The sequence below is a fragment of the Mugil cephalus genome, chromosome 21 (genome assembly GCF_022458985.1).
Source record: "Mugil cephalus isolate CIBA_MC_2020 chromosome 21, CIBA_Mcephalus_1.1, whole genome shotgun sequence".
Classification (NCBI taxonomy): domain Eukaryota; kingdom Metazoa; phylum Chordata; class Actinopteri; order Mugiliformes; family Mugilidae; genus Mugil; species Mugil cephalus.
The window spans coordinates 18,650,031-18,668,608 of NC_061790.1; the positions used below are offsets into that span (position 1 = coordinate 18,650,031).

An 18,578-nucleotide genomic window follows, 5' to 3' on the forward strand; every position below is an offset into this window, starting at 1 on the left:
TTGGAGGTGGGAGGAAACCGGAGTACCCGGTGAAAACCCACACAGACACAAGGAGAACATGCAAACTCCACCCAGAAAGGCCCGAGCTGGACTCGAACCCGGAGCTTCTGCATTTTAGAAAGTGTGTATTTTAATGTAGGATTTTTACTTGAGTATTTTTGTTGTTTTGTTGTAGGGTTATTTTAATGCTCTCAGCACTCTCAGCTCTCACACACCTCCATCACTGAAGGTAACGATACAGATCAAATCTTAAAAACAACCCATCACGCAGGTCGTATTACAGAACACACCCAGTGACTTGACTGGAGCTTTAATAAATGTTTGCCTCTCAGAAACGTGGCCACAGTGGGATGAGGAAACACTGACACCTTGTGGCTGAAACACAACTGGACTTTCTGACCTTTGGGAAGTTGTTATTGTACAAATATAGACGTTGTTGCCAGGTTCAGGCATTTTTATTTTATTTTATTTTCGTACCAGACATTAGTGGTTTCACATAAAGATGTTGATACAGTCATGTCCAGATTTCCAGTCGTGTTTCACCGAGGCTGAAAGTAGTCGCCACTATGAGGTATTTCCATGAGGCTTTGTTGTGTGTTATGCAGTGATACTAGCAGGAGCCAGGAGGATTTGATACAGTTTCAGGTTCAGGGTTACTTTCATTCGGACTGTGTCAGTTCTGCAAAAAGAAAGTTTCAGTTCTTTAAATATAAAACACCCCTTTTGTGAAAGGAAAAAACATGTAAAATGAGAGCAGGTACATTCAGTGCTTATTGACGAAAGACTACGGATAGGATGTATATAAAAAAAAAGAATCTTTATGCTTTTCTTTACACAGCACGTAATCTTTTTTTTTTGTTTTTGGCTCTTGCGCCGTGACAGTCTGGCAGACACATCAGGTGTGTGGGGGGTGCACTCATATACAATGGGGGTCCAAACCAGCAGCTATTCAAAGTCTTTCTCCTCCCTGTTTCGAGGTCGAAGATTCAACAAGACGCTCTGTCGTAAATTTCTCTCTCCACACAAAACGAGGTGTCACTAAGTATTAACCGAGCACGAGGCTCCGTCGAGAGACAAATTTCTGTCAAACAACTCCTATGCAAAGAATCCCAGACTAAAGCTTTGACGCATGCTTAGGCTTTTGCAGCTGACAGTTCTGCTCAGTTCTGTTTTGATGGGTTGTGTCCATTCCTCGTGTGATACCGAGTACATTGATCTGAGACGGCACTCACTCACGCGTCCTTTTTTCACAGCTTTTTAAAAATGTACTCTAAATGAACTATTGTAAAGAAATGCATATATATGGATAGCATACAATCATATTTATTATTTCCATGCATCTATGAATAATACCCATTTTCTTCTTAACTTTCCTCTGCCTTAACTATTGTAGCTATAGAAAGGGACCTCTGTCAGACGAACCACGACCCACTTGACCGTATTTCTCTTCATTGTAGAGTCATTTCTCCTCCCTACACTCACGTGAAATGACGCCTAGTTACTGAATGTGTTAATGCCGCCTCGGCGTACAGTAGAGTGAAGGTGTCAACGCCGTTGGGGGTCACTCCTTCACTGGCTGGCTGTGTTTCAACTTTGCCATGCAGCTATTCCACAGTGTCACAGTTGTTACAGGAATGATGACGATCCACGTTTTGATTTGTGTGGACGGTGCCTTTATTTTCCTTCATCTAAAGATGTCGTGGCAATTTGTTTTCCGGCTTTTATTTTTATCTATGTATGTTAACCCTCTCACTTGTTGCGTTTCCATTACCCCTAGAAATGTGCAACACGTCAATATCGCAATAAAACAAATGGTAATGAAAACAGCTACATTTCGAAAACCCCCTCAAATATCGCTAAAACATTTTCATGAGACAGCACAGGGGGGCCAGTTCATTTGAAGTTCATTCCCTCAAAGTGAAGTCTCACCTGATGAGAATTTATGAGAATTATGGGATATCCTGAGATGAGACTCTACGAGAGTTGGTGCTCATTCGCAAAACACCTTTCAATAGAAACACGAACAAAGTGTAATCAAAATGTCAGAAATATTGTGTTTATTGTGCAAAAACGGTAATGGAAACGCAGCTTCTGTCTTCTTCCTCACAACCTTTTCCTTGTTATTATGTAGCACGTTGCTATTCACGCAACGTGGAAGCAAGCGGCTAACGTTGACTTGGCTTCGTTGTGTCACTCCTCTAAAGGCCACAGAGAACCCTGGCAGAGGATTAGCTGTTGTTTCGCGCAGCTAATTCGATTCACATGTTGTCCTCACGCGTTACTGAAGCGCAGTTAGAAGTTTGCGTTGCCACGCTGTACATAAAAACACACTTTAAGAATTTCACATTGAGATATTGATACAATAACTGTCTTTTAATGCACTGTCGTTGCTCAGATATTTAGTGGTAAATAAAAAAAAAAGTATTTAATGTTTTTGTTTTTTTTTAATGTGTTGCTTTAGACACTAAACCTCTGGCAAAGCTATGAACGTTAGAAGGCAGATGATGCTCCTCTTTGTGTGTAGATATGAACGGACATGCGTTAGTACACGCCTTTATGAAATCTAGCGCACCTCTAGGCCGCTCTCTCCTCCTACATTTCCTCCTTTTTTGATAGTATTGCATGTGCCTGTCTTTTTCCAATGGAGAACATGAGCACTTAGTGTCGCCCTCCTTACAGTTTGTACAGACGGATGGACGGACAGGCGCTCCATCTGCAAAGCTGAGTTTCTGAATTCAGTGTCCGTCACGGCACTCGAATAACGAGCCTTGTTTGGTTTGAAGCCACCAAACGTGGCACCAGGAGCCATCCGTCACATCGGAGCGTCTCTTAATTGGCGGTTGGGGGAAGAAATTTTTTGCACCGTGGTCTATGAGAGGGAATTCATTTTTATAATTGATCTGCATGCGTTTGCTGTAGCTCCCTCCAGCTCTCGGTGAGTAGCAGAATGCTTTGCAGGTTGGGTGTCTGTCCACTCTTCTACATTCTATCTGTATTATATGTGTGTGTGTGTGTGTGTGTGTGTGTGTGTGTGTGTGTGTGTGTGTGTGTGTATGAGAGAGAGTGTGTGTGCGAGCGTGATTGCACATGAGTTTGAAATATACATACGGCCTCAATGTATTGTCTATTCATAGCATTTATAGATAAGACAGCGATAGCTCGGCGCAGGAAAATCAGAAAAAAAAGAAATTGTTTATTTCGCTGCTTTTAGTAAACTTGTCCAAATTTCTCTGTACAAATGACTGTTAAATGAGAAAAAAGTCATGTATATTTATTTTATATCCTCTATTATAATAAAAGCCTCTTTTGTCTCAAATCATTTTCATCCGCATGGGAGTGGTTGGGACACCGATGTTTACCTTTCACCACTTGGTGGCACCCAAGAGTGAATGTTAGCCACCCTGGTGTCACCAGTGTTTCAACACCAACATCCAGGAAATGAAACAAAGGGCCCAAGAACCACTTAAAGTGCAGCGGTTTCTGAGCCCAAGATAAAAATGTGTTTCCTAACCCTCAACAACTAAAAGAGACTGTGTTTCCAAGCTAGGGCTTCAACAATCAAGATGTCAGTTTGGCACTAAATTAAAAACATAACTTCTGTCATTTCTCTCTCTTTTTTTTAATGATATAATAATAACTTGAATTTCTATCCTTTTAATGTACTCAAGGTGCTTTACATAAGCATGGGGAACGGTTAGGGGTAGGAGCGGTGAAGACAGACAGAGGGACGTCAAGTCAGGAATGATGGCCATGGTGAAAAGGTGGGTCTTTAGAGATGATTTCAAAGTGTGCATGGTTGGGGTATTGCGGATGATCAGTGAAGCCATACTGAAGGCTCTGTCCCCAAGCAAAGCCTGGTGCGGGGGATAGACAGCAGGTCTATGTCTGAAGACCCCAAAAACGTGGTCTAATGACATATTTTAAGAAACCATTTCATACGTTTATGACACAGCACTATTTACCACTGAATTCATGAAGTTAGCACCAATTAGGAAAGGCATTGTAGTTCAACTGATATGAATTTGATGTCAAACAATTCAGATTCTCTAAAGAAGCTTTACCAAACCCACAGCCTGAAGCCCTCTGGGCCAGGACTCATACCCCTTTCACATTGAAAATACTGGGTTGACACAGGATTTTGACCCGCCTTTGGTGTGCTTTCACATTGCCAGCAGTCCCAGGTCTGACCTCCCACTGTAAGAGCTGTGCCGAATCTCCTCTTCTCCTCAGATGCAGAGCAGCTCTCAGATCTCACGGTCTTGCCAGTGCGCTGCCATGAAGTGTTGTCGCAGCCCTGGAGCTTCTACAATGACACAGTCTGACTGGCCATCCAATGACAAAATCGGAATGTGACACGCAGGTACATCAACGTCATTGTGTAAATTAGCGGGTCAACGCAGCATTCCTGTTCACATCGAAGCCAAGCCGATATAATCCTGGGTTGATTGACAGGTCATTTGACCCTTTGGTTGGTTTTTTGTTCGATGTGAAAGGGGTTAAAGAGGAAAATTTCTCTCAGGCGAGGAAAACTTCCAGGAGCAGAAAGCAAAGTTGAACAGAATCCAGCTGTTATGGGTGGAGGAACCCATATGAGCTGGAAGCCAGCTGATTATTGACAGTGCAATAGAGGGAGAATGACATGCTGTAGAGTGTTTTTGTAGACTTCTTGTCCAAAAAACAGCAAGTAATAGACATTCCATGATGGCAGTAGTCATCCCCAACAGGATGCAGCCTGACACAGACACACACACAGAAACGCTTTGGGAACAACAAGGTGTTGACCTGGCCTACAAATTATGGCCAAATTCACTAGATCCCAAAACATATGCTTACCAAAGAATATGCTTTCCAGACATTTATTGGCTTCAAGCATGACATTAGGTGTAAAATCCACAGGCTGCACATTCTATTTGTCAAAGTGGAAGCTGCATAAGCTTCATTGAGAAGATACTAAAACTTAGTCGTACATGTAGAGACTGTATGCTCCACAGGAAACAAAGCTATGCCTGTTACTGGCCCAACTGGTGTTACATGCTGACACAAACATTCCACAAACCACAACCAGAGGGTTAGCGGTTCAGTCCCTGGTTTGCCGATCCAGCGTCCTTGAGCAAGACACTGGACCTTAAGTTTCCCCCAGTGCTTGACACTAGTGTGTGCACAAACGTGTCAGCGTTATACAGTATAAAACAGACTGTTTCCCACTGATTACTCTAGAGTGAATACCTCTGGATCATTTGAGCCGCTCTATTAACCGCAAAGACATGCACATAAGCACTACATTCAGTTCTCTTAGGCTGCTGCTGCTGCAACAAGTACAACCAGTGCAGGCAAGCTGAGACTTGGCATCAACCTCGTGAGTTCTGGCAGAAGTGCTGGGTGAATGGATCAGCCTGAAGTGTTACTGCTGCCACTTGAGGGAAATTTACGACTACTTGCAGAGAGCTCAGCAGAATGCGTTACCACAGATGATCCCATTTCCTACTCAAGGTGCTGCTGTCGCTGCTGAAGAGCTCACCCACACGTATGGACTCTAACTTGAATCCTAACATGGTCGTTAACATGTTAGAATTTGCAACTGCCATCTGTTGTACGGTCCCAGCAGAAGGTGTGCTTGGTTTAGAGCAGCTCCATTAAGAATGAATAGCATCAACTAGTTTGGTTGCTTTTGGACATAACTCAACTCAGTACCACCATTATCTACATGCAGGTACGTGCAACAGTCGGGGCATGACAAAACACATTGCATTGCATAAGATACCGTGACAGACTGTAACAAGGCATGATGTAAACATCAGCGACATACAAAGTGTCCAGACATTAAGTAAGCATGAAATAATATCATTATAAACAACAAAACACACTTAAACTGAAACTGGCAGACCATTTAAATTGTGGATATCAGTCAACAGTTAAACAAACTGCTTGCACAGTAAGAGGTCATCACTGTCCTACAATCTCAATCAATGGAAAAAAAGAAAAAACATTCAAATCCTTACCTGCTTGGTAAAGTGTCCTTCACATATTGCTCAAACAGGAGGCAATGATGCATTTGGGCGAGGACTATTTTCAGCAGAGTTGCAGTTTAAATCCACATTTTATTTGTAACTTTTTTCTGGTGACCAAATGGTGTACTCAGCTCAGTTTGATTCAATACAAATTCAGTTCAATATGATGCGATACGATACGAAACGGTAAAATATGATAATACACAATACTAAACGTTACAACATGAGGCAGGATAGAGTGTGATGCAAGAGGATAGGATGTGATGCGGTAGGATACGATACGATGCGATAGGATAGGAAACGATGCGGTGCGATGAGATGAGATTTGTTTTGATACAATTCAAATTGATGCATTTGGTGAGGACTATTTTCACCAGGGTTACGGTTAAAGTCCACATTTTATTTGTAACTTTCTTTCTGGTGACTGGATGGTGTACTCAGTTCCGTTCGATTCAATTCAAATTCAGTTCAATGTGATATGACACGATGCAATATGAAACAATATGATACAATATGACACGATACGATACAATACAGGGTAGAATACAATGTGATGTGGGATAAGATTCGTTTTGATACAATTAGACCTGATGCATGCAGTGAGAACTTTTTTCTGAACTGGTGTACTCAGTTCAGTTTGAATCAATTCAAATTCAGTTCAATGTGATATGACACGATGCAATATGAAACAATATGATACAATATGACACGATACGATACAATACAGGGTAGAATACAATGTGATGTGGGATAAGATTCGTTTTGATACAATTAGACCTGATGCATGCAGTGAGAACTATTTTCTGAACTGGTGTACTCAGTTCAGTTTGAATCAATTCAAATTCAGTTCAATATAATGTGATATTATCCAAAATGATACAATACGATACGATATGACACACTACGATACAATACAAGGTAGGAAACAATGCGATGTGATGCGATAGGATAGGAAACGTTATGAAGTGATACGATACGATAGGATACAGTGCGGTGCACTGGGATGCGATTCAATTCGATCCAATTCGGCTTGATGCATTTGGTGAGAACTATTTTCAGCAGGGTTACAGTTTAAATATATTATTTGTAACTTTTTCTGGGGACGGGATGGTGTACTCAGTTCAGTTTGATTCAATTAAAATTCAGTTCGATACGAAACGATATGACACGATACGATACGATACGATACATTACAATACGATATGATATGATACTGTGCAGTGTGATGGGATGCATTTCGATACAATTCGACTTGATGCATTTGGTGAGAATTATTTTCTGAACTGGTGTACTCAGTTCAAATTCAGTTCAACATGATATGATACTATGGTTACTATGCGATAGGATAAGAAACGATATGATGCAATTGGATATGATGCAATACTGTGCGATGCGAGACATTTCTACATGATTCAGTTCAGTTCAATTCAGTTCAAGTCTGAAAAAAAAACAAAATCCAAAAGCCTAAAAGCGACTAAATCGAGCAAGTATAAGAAAAACTCCCCTTTAACAGGACGGAACCTTGAGCAGAATTCAGCATATATGGAGGGGCCCATCTGCTTGACACCAGCCAAGCAGAGACAGAAAAAGAGAGAGAAGAGAGCAGCAGGAGGAACAAGATAAACATACAACTGATTAAAACATACGGTAACGTATAAACATGGCATTAACGACAGCACAAGACATAGTTGACGCATGTTACCTGAGAGACTGATGATGGATAAAAAAAAGAACGGATAGAGCTTGCAAACAAAATATTGGAGGAAACATGGAGAGAGGGACACACGGCTAATACCATGCTATACAGTAGTGCGACACAAATGCATGGATGGCAACAGAGAAGAAATTAGAGAAGAGAAGAGAGTGGAGGAAGGGTGCTCAGTGCACCTCGAGATCGGCAGCCTGAACCTACAGCATAGCAACATGACTAAGGGAAGTTCAGGGTTCAGACAAAATAAACAATGTGTTGATGGCCATGAAGGAACACGTCACAACACACACAAACAGTACTATATCTGTTAGTGTGGGAAATCCATCAGTGGATTTTAGTATTTCCTTTCAAAGCTCCTATGATTTGAGTTCTAAAAGTGTATCTCACCTTCATTTTTAATTGTTTTTTTTAATTTTTATTTATGTTATTGTATTTTCTTTTCTTTAAATTATCTTTCCTTTACATACATATACTTCCAGACTTTACCCACACAACACAAAACACAACCATATATGTTGTTCCATGTTGTGTACCACTTGTCTCATTCCTGTCCTGTCCTGTAAGTGTTTTTGCCATTTGTCTTCAACAAAAAAAAAAAGAAGAAGAAGCAGTGGTTACCACAAAATTACAATTGACCCTTTTTGTGTCTGACTCACTCCCACTACCGTGTGAGATGAACTTGCCCTCTTTATCAGCACCGCCTTTCAAGTTTAACAACAAATCTGCAACTAGATGATATTAATCACTTTTTTCCTTTTTTTAAGAAAAAAAAAATGAAATAGAAGTCAGTGTTTAGGTCAGTTCGACCCAGATACAGATCTAACCACATTAGCTACTGACTAAGTTTATCCATTTGGTTTGAACCCTTAAACCACGTATGCTACTTTTAACAATTTTATCCACACATTTTATCTTTCTATTTCATTCTTTCGTCTACAGATGTAAGGTTTTTCCATCTTCACTTAGAACTTTTTAGCCATTCATCTTCTCCTTCTCCCTAAAGCTTCCACATTAAACGGCTATTGTTTAAGCTGTGAATTTCCACTGTTTTCCATTGTCCATAACCTTTAAAAATCATCATTTTCCTTTATACATCATTCAACAGTTGTCTGTATTTAGGCTCTTTTTTGTGGTATTCCTATTTAGTTATTAACTATCTATTTATAACTTTTAGAGTTATTTTTTAACTATTTGTCAGCTACCATTACCTTACTTTTTGCTTACTTTTTGCTTTTCTTCTTACACGTCATTAATATCAATTGTGAATTTCATTCATGAATTTTAGATACAATTAGTCCACTCACTTGGGTAAGTTTTCAAACACAGTCCATCTTTACATTTCAAACACACAGGATAGTATGTAGGTTTTACTGTAAATACACAGTATGTTTGAAAGTGGAACTGAGTTTTTTTGGATTGAAACGCAGAGTCAGACATAAACTAAGCTGAGTTGGTTTATGATGCTGTTGAGTAATGTTGAGTTAGACTTCCACCTCTCTAATGGTCTGCTTCTTTCTTTGCTCAGTGTGGGTTTGTGGTTACACAGTACCAGTTACCAGTTGTGGCTGTGTGTGTTGACCAGCTCGCTGCCTTGCGTGGGATGTTAGACTGATGTCTTGGTGTACGCCTCCTCCTCAGACAAAGTTGTGTGGTGGAGACAGTATTTGTGCTTTCACAGAAGGAGGAGCAACTGTAGAAACACAACAAATAGAAGGATCTATCCCAAGCAGAGGTTTCAAATCAACATTCAACCGCTGTCTTCTTACTTTATTTTGCATAGTCACCGAGAGATTTCTGTTTTTTACTCAAAGTAGTGACCATAGCAAGATAATGCTGTGTGTTCACTACACTGTTGAAAACAAAGGTTTAAATGGTTTGGTGGCGAGTGGACAAATGTATGGGTTGTTTACTCCTCAGGGCTGTAAGGCTACGTGCTGCCACAAGTGGAAAAAGGGGGGGAGTTGTTCTACCACATGGAAGCACTGTGTTCTACTTATCACTGTCATAGGCGTTTTGAATAAAGTCCACGTTCCATGGAGTATTCTACTATTGCGACGGATAACAAATCCCTGAACTAATGTCTCACAGATTCATATTCAGACTTTTTTCAATGGGTCAAGAATGTCCGGATAATTCTCAGGCCATGCTTTCCATTAAGAGGGAACTAGTTCCTGCTCCTGAACGCCCCTCATGTCACAGAAACGGTATTTGACCATTTTGCTGCTTTGAAAGAAAGTCCAGCAAAAACGCATTATGTAAGCAATGCCATTTAATTTGTGATGTCATTTAAGTAGCCAGTTATGGGATGGCGCTGTATAATAACTTTTAATTCACTGTACCTTATCTATTGACGGGCTTGGAGCACCTGGAATGAAATGTGACGTCCTCGAATCAGATTCAGTTCAGTTCAAACTGTGAGGATTCAATTTTTTTTTTATTATTGACAAAAAAAAAGAAAAAAGAAAGAAATGTGCTAAACTAATAAATGCCAGGCTGTCCATTTTTTGGAGGAGCCCAGCTTGTAGACTGACACAGCTGTCCGCATATGCACGCAGAAATGTTCACGTTGGCATGTTTGCACGCAAGGATTAGCTAATCAGCTAATTAGCCACTCTGCTCATTAGCTACTTAGCAGTGGGAAAGTAATATTAGAATGAAGAGTGAAAGGAAAGGGTCACCAAAGTTCTACTGTTTTCATCGTAAAGGTACAACGGTGTCTGCCACATTGTATAAAGATCCATCCGCTGTTTCGATTAGCTCAGACTTAGCTCGCGCTAAAGCGTACACGGCAGTGCAGGGGACAAGTTTATCACCAAAATCAGCCTGGGAAACCATGAATGTCACGACCATCTACTGAATAGTAGACCAACCAAGCGCTCCATGGAGGGACACTGCTGTTTATACTGCCGAGAAATTACAGGGATATTTCTAATGTAAATGGCCACAGCAGCCATTTTTATCTCTTCACAACGACTGAGCTCCATGTCCTTTCTATCCAATGCAGCTCTGGTTAGAAAGTGCTGGGCCCATCCAGAGTGTCAGTTTGACCTTAAGGGTAGGAGATTGGTGTCTGGATCCCCGCCATCACACCACTCACTCCCAGCCCGCGTTCAGAGCACCCTCCAACCACGACTTGATGCTTACACTCTGCAGACCTTGACATTTCAATTGCCTTCTGGTAATAAACCCTCCACTCTGCTCAACGCGGGCCCAGTGTTTGTGTCTTTATCTCTTACCTTTAATTCCATGGCAGTCGTTCTAATGCATTCGAAAGCGTGTTTTGTTTAAACACTGCTTGCAAACTTGACTGAATGCCTGTCTTCCTATGCAATTTGATACTTTATGTTCTTCCACATTCTCATTAAAATGAAGCAAAAGTCACTCTGTGCAGTTTACCCATAAATACTTCTCATTTTCCAGCAGCATTTGATCCACCCAAAGTATTTGTGGGACTCTGGATCAGTAATCGGTTTGCATCGTAAGCCAAGGGAACTTTTTTTTTGTGTGTTTCCTAAAAACATTATGTCAGGGGAAGTTGACAGATGCAAATGTGCCCAGACTTGGTGTAATACTGTTTGGTCAATATGTTCCCCATCTGAGTACAATACCTTCCTTACACTGAGGACACCGGGTTCTACTTTAAGACCGTAGCCGTGTAAACTCATTATAACTGAACTGGGTTAACCTCCACTGGCGGCCGCTTAAAAATAACAAAACCAACACTTGTTAATAGAATTTAGCCTGTTTCTCTCTTTCCCTGAAGCACGACACGGCTCAGAGCCACACCGCCAACAAATGTAACAAATAAAAAACTCTATTTGTCACTGTAGAAATACGTCAAGAGTAAACTGTTTTGTCATGAATGCTAGCTGGGACCGCGGCTGCATTCCTTCTACTGCGAAGGGAACTTGCAGATGCTGTTCCAACAAATCGTAGTTTCAAATCGATTGATAAAATGTTTTAAAACATGATAGGTGAGGAGTTGATAAGCACGAAGGCATTCACAGTGGTTTAGAAACAATGAGTTAGACAATGAAGAAAGAGGGTTTCCATTGCAGGGGCTTTGGACTGGGAGGGATATGTCAATAAGAAGACATAATCCCAAATGTCTGAATCCAGTGAGTCAGACTAGATGTGCACGTATGGGCAGATTTTGCAATGATTTGACATTAACTCTGCCTCTCATCAAGTGGTCACAAATCTTTGGGTTCATGAGAACATTTACACTTTGTAGATGTTCTCAAATTGACAACAGACAGGAATCTGAGTAAATATACATTATGTATGTATTATGAAGAATAATGGCATTCAGACATTTTTTGTTCTTCCAGCCCTATGCTTTAATTTGAAATAAAATGAAAGAAAAGTTCCATTCATGTTTACTACGTGTGAGATGCCCAAATTTCAAGGCCTACGTGCAGACAGAGGACTACAAATGTATTTACAGTAGTCATATAATATACACTAGTCATGCTGATTACGTATGTAAGTTACGTGAAAATGAAAAAACTGTGACGGACTGGGTGTTTAACTGGGTGTTTAACATTTTGACTGAACGAGATCAAACTGGGACTGAACCCCTCTAACTAAATGTGTGCTTAGGAGACAGTGTGCAGACACTTCCTTTCATTATTTACTGTGTTTCCCAGTGATAAAAAGTGTGTTATTGCGCTTACAGTATGTTAATGCTCAAACCTAGACTTCCGTCTATCACTTTTGTATGTTTGAGAATAGAACAACTTCCTGCTGCGTTGGTTTCCCCTGTCCTCAGTGACACTGCTGAGCTTGTTAGTGCAGGAGCGGCTGCACAACCCTCTCCAAATGGCCAGTGGACAAGCACAGAAGTTTGCTTAAGAGGGGGAATAATGACTTGAGACCCACTGCGGAGCTAAATCTAAACTGCTGACCCACGGCAAGCTGTCCTCAGACCGTGAGAAACGGGCCTCTTTCCATGCCAAGAATGTGGGTGGCCGGCCCTCTTGCACCAGAAGGCCTATCTGAGGAGTGTGGCCAGTTGCAGCAGCAGATATCTCTCAGGCTGCTGTTGTTACATGCACACGTTGCCTCCTTTTGTTTTTTTGTTTTTGTTTTTTTTTTTTTAAATTTCCTTTTACAAAAAGTTCTTGAAATCTATGCCTAGGTACGGTATGTACGCACACAAGGAAATGGAACTGGCACCGTGCGTGTGCCTTTCACTTCCACTTGTTAGGCAGCTTGTGAAGTGAGTCCAAAACGGGAGGAGAATTAAACGGCGGCCACGGTCACAAGTTAAGTCGCTGGAAATTCCCAGAGAATTTAGAATTTGTTTTCCTTTTATTTCTTTCTTTTCTTTTTTTCTGATTCTTTGACCTGACACAAAGCAACCCACCCCACCAGCTCATCGCAAAAGTGTGGAAGGCATTGTGCAAAGCTATTGAGAGCCACGGAGGATAAGAGGCTGCACTGTGCTGTCAGTGAGCTGCTCGCACTGAGGGGGATTTCAGCTCCGCGGTCTTCAAACCCGGAGTCAAAGGGTCACGGTCTGTGCGAGATAGCAGGGGCCGCAGCTTGTGTGTGCGTCGGATGGGGGAGAGGGGACGGTGGGGGTTTGTGTGCGTGAGTCACTGCGTTGCGCTGACACACGAGACGCCATGTGTTTCCACACAGCTCACCGAAGAACAAATGCGCCGTCCCCTTTCGAGAGAGTGCCCACAAGCGTCTGTTTTCTCACTCATCCCGTTGTGTGGGTTGATGCGGCGAGCGGGATACATGGTTCATGTTTACCAGTTACGTTGGAAAGGAAATGTAAACGAGACACCTGCTTATGCAGTATGAAGGAAATGGGTTTCCAACTAATACAAAGTTACACCCTGAACTCATGGTAGACGTTTTTTTTTGGTCAACATCCAATATTTTATGTTGAATATGTGTTCCGTCTGCCTTTCCTTTTCTTACCTTTTAAAACAACAGAAGACAACAACAGGGGACAGGAGAAAACAAAAAAAATAAACAAATAAATAAATAAAACAAGACAGTGATAGCAATACAACCAAAAACAACCAGTAATAACACACAAATGAGAAAGGAGTAGAGGGTATTAGTCACAAGTGTTCATGTGATAGAAGCAATACTGTCGCTTGAGTGTGTGGGTGAGTGAAGTGTGTGTGTGGATTATGGTCTAAACCTCATGTAGAATAGGGGGGAAAAATAATATACAACTAAAAAGGGAAAGTAGAAAAATAAAGAAATGACAATAAGAACGTTAATGTTTTTATAGTAAGTTTGAGGGTAAAGCTCTGAGAAGAAGAGGGGTCCAGGTTGCTTCATAGTAGTTACAAATAGCAGGTGTTGTGGAGCAGCTGAGAGTTTTCTGTGAGCATGTTTAACCAGTGTGATGTGCTGAGTTTGTGTCTTGTTTTTCTTGTTTTTTCCTGAGTATGGTCTTTTTTATCAGTGGTTTGGACTATTAGTATTGGTATTATTATTGGGTGCTGGGTTGATTACTGTGAAGTCTCCAAGTAGACAGAGGATGGGGGATAATGAAAGGCTGCATTCCAAGACATCTGATATTTTTTCAATGACCCCCTCTCAGAAGGCAGAGCCATAAGGCATGATAGTAGTTGTCTACAGTGTTTAATGTACATGAGGAGCAAGTGTCTGTGTCTGTGAATCCCATTTTATTTACAGTGAACCCTCGTTCATCGCGTTCCAAAAAGAACCCGCGATAAGCGAAATCCGTGAAGTATTCAGCTTTTTTTCTGTTGTTATCCCACTTGTTTCTTCTTCTTATTTTTTATTATTTTTATTTTTCACCTTCCTCCCTTTTTTCGCCCCTTAACTGACGAGTTACATATCAAAACGTGCGGAATCGGGATCGGTATGCTATTACTTTTCTTTCCGAAAACTTTTTTTAAACTTTAAAATGTACACACGAGCCTTGTGTATTGGTGTATTAATCTGCGTTTTAACAGAATGCACTGTAAAAAAAAAAAAAAAAAAGCATAAAACTGCACTAAAAACATCCGCGAAACAGCGAAGCCATGAAAGGTGAACCGCGTTATAGCGAGGGTTCACTGTATTTTATGTAAGGTGAGGTGAGTTCTCTGGATGACTTTGTACTGTATTAGCTGTGCTGATTTTGACGGTTGGCTGTTGAGCTGTGAGTGTCAGAATGCCGCCTTGTTCACAGTGACCTGACGCATATCAAACATATCATTTACATATCTTCTGAGACACGTCCCTGAAAGTTCGTAACGCTGCAGAGGCCAGTCTAGAATCTGTTGGGGCTCTGAGCTAAAACTTCCAGTTGCTTCCTCTTGTAGCGTCTTAGCTAAGCTAACAGGTCACCTGACTGTGCGCACAGTAGAGACAGACACACTGCTCTGTAGCTCGACTGATAACGCATCGGTTTTATTTAGCACTTTTTCTGAATACCCAAAGACACTTCCCATTTAGTACATTATTCATCCACTCACACAGTCACACCCTGGTGGTGGTAAGCTATCTCATCAAACATCACTCACTCGCAATTATACATTTCACACTGGGAGCTGGGTTAAGTGTCTTGCCCAATGACACAACGGACAGACTAGGGACAGGGTGGAATTGAACCATTCTACCTCCTGAGCAACTAATGTTTAAGGATGGGTACTGATACTCAATATTGGCACCAGTACTGACGGTATTAACCAGAACAAAAAGCAACACAGATGTTGTTGCTTCATGTCGGTGCCACTGAATTTTTAAGTAGCAACCCTTTAACTCTATTGCTGAGCCGATGCTACATGTGATGTCACATCAGTTTTTCACTGGCATGGATGGAAAGGCACCTTCAAAATGCTTAAAAACAGTCAAATGTTTTGAATGTACTTCACCTCAAAAGATGCAGACTCGCCAACCTGGAAGCAGTGCTCCAAGGCAGCTAATGCCTGGAATTTGATTAAACATCTGAATATGCATAGAATTCTTTTGGACACATAGAATTCTTTTGAACGCCAAGAAATGTGCCGTCTCTGATAGCCTGCCAGACCGCATGCTAAGCTAGTAGCATCCCCAGAGAGGAGAGTCCCAGACTTGAGGCCATGAGTCTCAGTCTTTCTGCAGAAAAACTGTTGAAAGTTCAAAGTTGCTAAGTGTTTTTGAAACACAGCTGATTAAAAGTACTGTAAAATCTCTTAGTTGTCTTAGTTGTATTTATATCATTCAAACTAATATTCTGTTCGACTTGCATGTCACATAATGCATGCATAAAAGGCACCGTTTTTGGACAACGTTTGTACATTTTCCATCCTCTAAGCACCAGTTCGGGCACCTTTTAAGCACCGGCACTTTTCAGAAGTACCAGTTTATTATTATTATTGTTAATTTGCATTATCTGCTTCACTTACAACTGTCTTGTTTTTGTTTCCTCCTCTTCCTCTTGAAGCAGTGTGCGGTGTCGTGCCAGGTTGCCCTCCTTGTCTGTTGACAAGCTGAGCCTCAGAGTAGTTGTTGAGAGTGTGGTTTAATATACAAGCTCGGTACAAGTTATACTAAAAACTGAAAGAGGATACTGTTAAAAACACACACACACACCCTTCCCATTTGTGCAGTTTCATTCGCTGCCTGGCAGCATTCACCTGCTTAGGTTGTCAGGCGAAGTGTGCAGATAGATCTGTGGGTCACCATCTTAGTCTGTTTGTGTTCCCGGGTCAGAACTGTTGCTCTAGTGACACTTTCTTACCCCAGAGGTTTAAAATCTTTAATGTCACATGTGCAAGACTGGCACTGAGGCTCTCTACAGTATTTCACGCTCAAGTTTGAAAAGTGTTGGTTCCATTGGGGGGGGGAGTGTTCACTTACAAGCTGTCAGTGAGTGAGGAAGTGGTTTTCTGCTCAGCCCCACTTTGTGGTTCATGCCGATAAGACATAACTGGCCCGTGATGCTGAGGACCAAATAAAGAAATGTAAAACACATATAATATATCAAGTTTTCTCTGATTTATTTTTAGGGAGACTGCATGTCTTAGGAGCTCCTGCACGAAGACAATTGCCTTTAAATACTGAATATCTGCACACTGCCTCTTTATGATCGGAAAGATCAGTGTTTTAGATCAGTTCTTTGAATGGGCCGTCGGCTTCAGGTCAGGCAAGATGGGATCAACTCACCAATACACCGCTGATATTAGTGGTACTGTCTCATTTCATAGCATCCATCCACATTTACTCCGTTCATCTTCCACTACTCCATGCATCACTATATGAACCGTACCAATAGACTCAAGCACAGCTTTGTCCCCATGGCTGTACACACACACACACACACACACACACACACACATCTGAATGTAGTTTTAAGCACTTGACATCAAGCTCCTACTAGAGATGGCTGTCAAACAAAATTTCGTTGTAACTTGTGTGCAATGACCATTAAAGTTCTTGTTGTTCTTCTTTTCCTACTAGCAGACAGCAGCGAGAGGCTTAACCGATTTTGCAATCACAACTTTTTCCTCCTTCCTCCCTCGCCACAACTTTGGGAAACTAAAAAAAAAAAAAAGAAAAAAAAAGAAAACAACTCTTCTTCTCGCGATAGTAACTGGCTGGAGCGGCCGCCATATTGTGTGACAGTATTTTGATTCGTATCTGCTGGAAGTGAGGAAAAAGAGAAAAGTGAAGGGCTGTCGAGGGGAGGGGGGGCTGAAGAAGAGGAGCTGTCAAAAAGGTATTCCCGAGTCTCTGTCAAACGGCGGAGGGCCGAGGCTCGGTATCCCCCCCCCCAACGCTATTTCGAGGACACAGAAGGCCCGGGGCCTCGGTGCAGTTGGCTCTTCGTTTCCCTGCCAGTAACTGGACCCTCCTCGGCTTCTCATCCCCCAGCTCCGCGGCCCTCCGGAGGTCCGGTGGCGGTCTCGGGTGTTGAAGGCGGCCCGGGGAGCGGCGGCGGCGGCGGCGAGACTGTAGCGTAAGTTACATTAAATTAACGAGGCTTTTGCCAGCTAGCAACAGCCGGAAGAATACTGTTTTAATGGCGTTACTGTGAAATTAACGAGCAGTTCGGCGTCTCATGTGGCAAGTCCTTCCAGATACGGTCCCGTTCCCTTTTGAAAGAAAATGGAGAGAAAAACTTTTCAGATGTGGAAAAAAGTTTTTGTCTACAGCAGGCAGCTAGCTGTGATAGCGAACTGGAAGTGTTTGGAGGCTGTGACGAGTTAGCAAATCATTGTCTGTAGCCTAAAAACTTTTTTGTTTTAACTTCCACTCTAAGGGTTCTTTAATATTAACAGCTATGGGTATTATTCTTATGTCTCCTTTGTATTTTAGCATCAGGCTGCCTGGCGCTACATGTTTTGTAGCAAATGTTAGCCCGTGCTCCTTTTTCCATTGAGCTCTCCGTGGTGGATGGAAACGTTAAATCATAAAAATGAAGCTCGACTTCACCTCCTACCCGGAGGGTTTTATCTCCAACACTTCTCACAAGGAAGCCGTTACGCCCCAATTAATACTCTTCGATACCACACCAAAACGATTTTTTGTATAAAATGGGAACTTTGTTGTTGTATAGTTAGAGTAAAGGTGTGTGTCTGCACCAATTTAGCATACATGCACGTTAATGCCTCGTAAGCTCTACCACACACACACACACACACACACACACACACACACACACACACACACCGCATTCTTAAGAAACGCAAAGAGAATGGTTCTGAGGTTTAAAATTGACTGGTTTTAGTGTTGCACAACTGTGGCCCAGGTTAACAGAAAAGGGTTACACTCTTTTGGTTGTTTAAAAAATTGAGGTCATTATAGACACTACATGTTTTGGACTTTCCCGTCAGTGGGTCAGATATTACTCATCTGAGTCTGTTGTGATTGAAGCTGATATAAGGAGAGTAGGTCTT

The 18,578-nt window shown here is 41.7% G+C and overlaps 1 protein-coding gene across 6 annotated transcripts in view; it reads left to right on the forward strand.

Moving 5' to 3' along the window:
• Positions 1-17,054: 17,054 nt before the first annotated feature.
• Positions 17,055-18,578, forward strand: part of tab2 (TGF-beta activated kinase 1 (MAP3K7) binding protein 2) — a 38,705-nt gene continuing 37,181 nt past the window's right edge. For 3 of the 6 annotated variants that reach the window (XM_047573359.1, XM_047573361.1, XM_047573360.1), the window contains exon 1: positions 17,060-17,638. The gene's annotated coding sequence lies outside the window, so the exon portion shown is untranslated. Of the gene's footprint in view, positions 17,639-18,578 lie in introns of all 6 variants that reach the window. The other 3 variants (XM_047573362.1, XM_047573363.1, XM_047573358.1) reach the window with 3 other exon arrangements.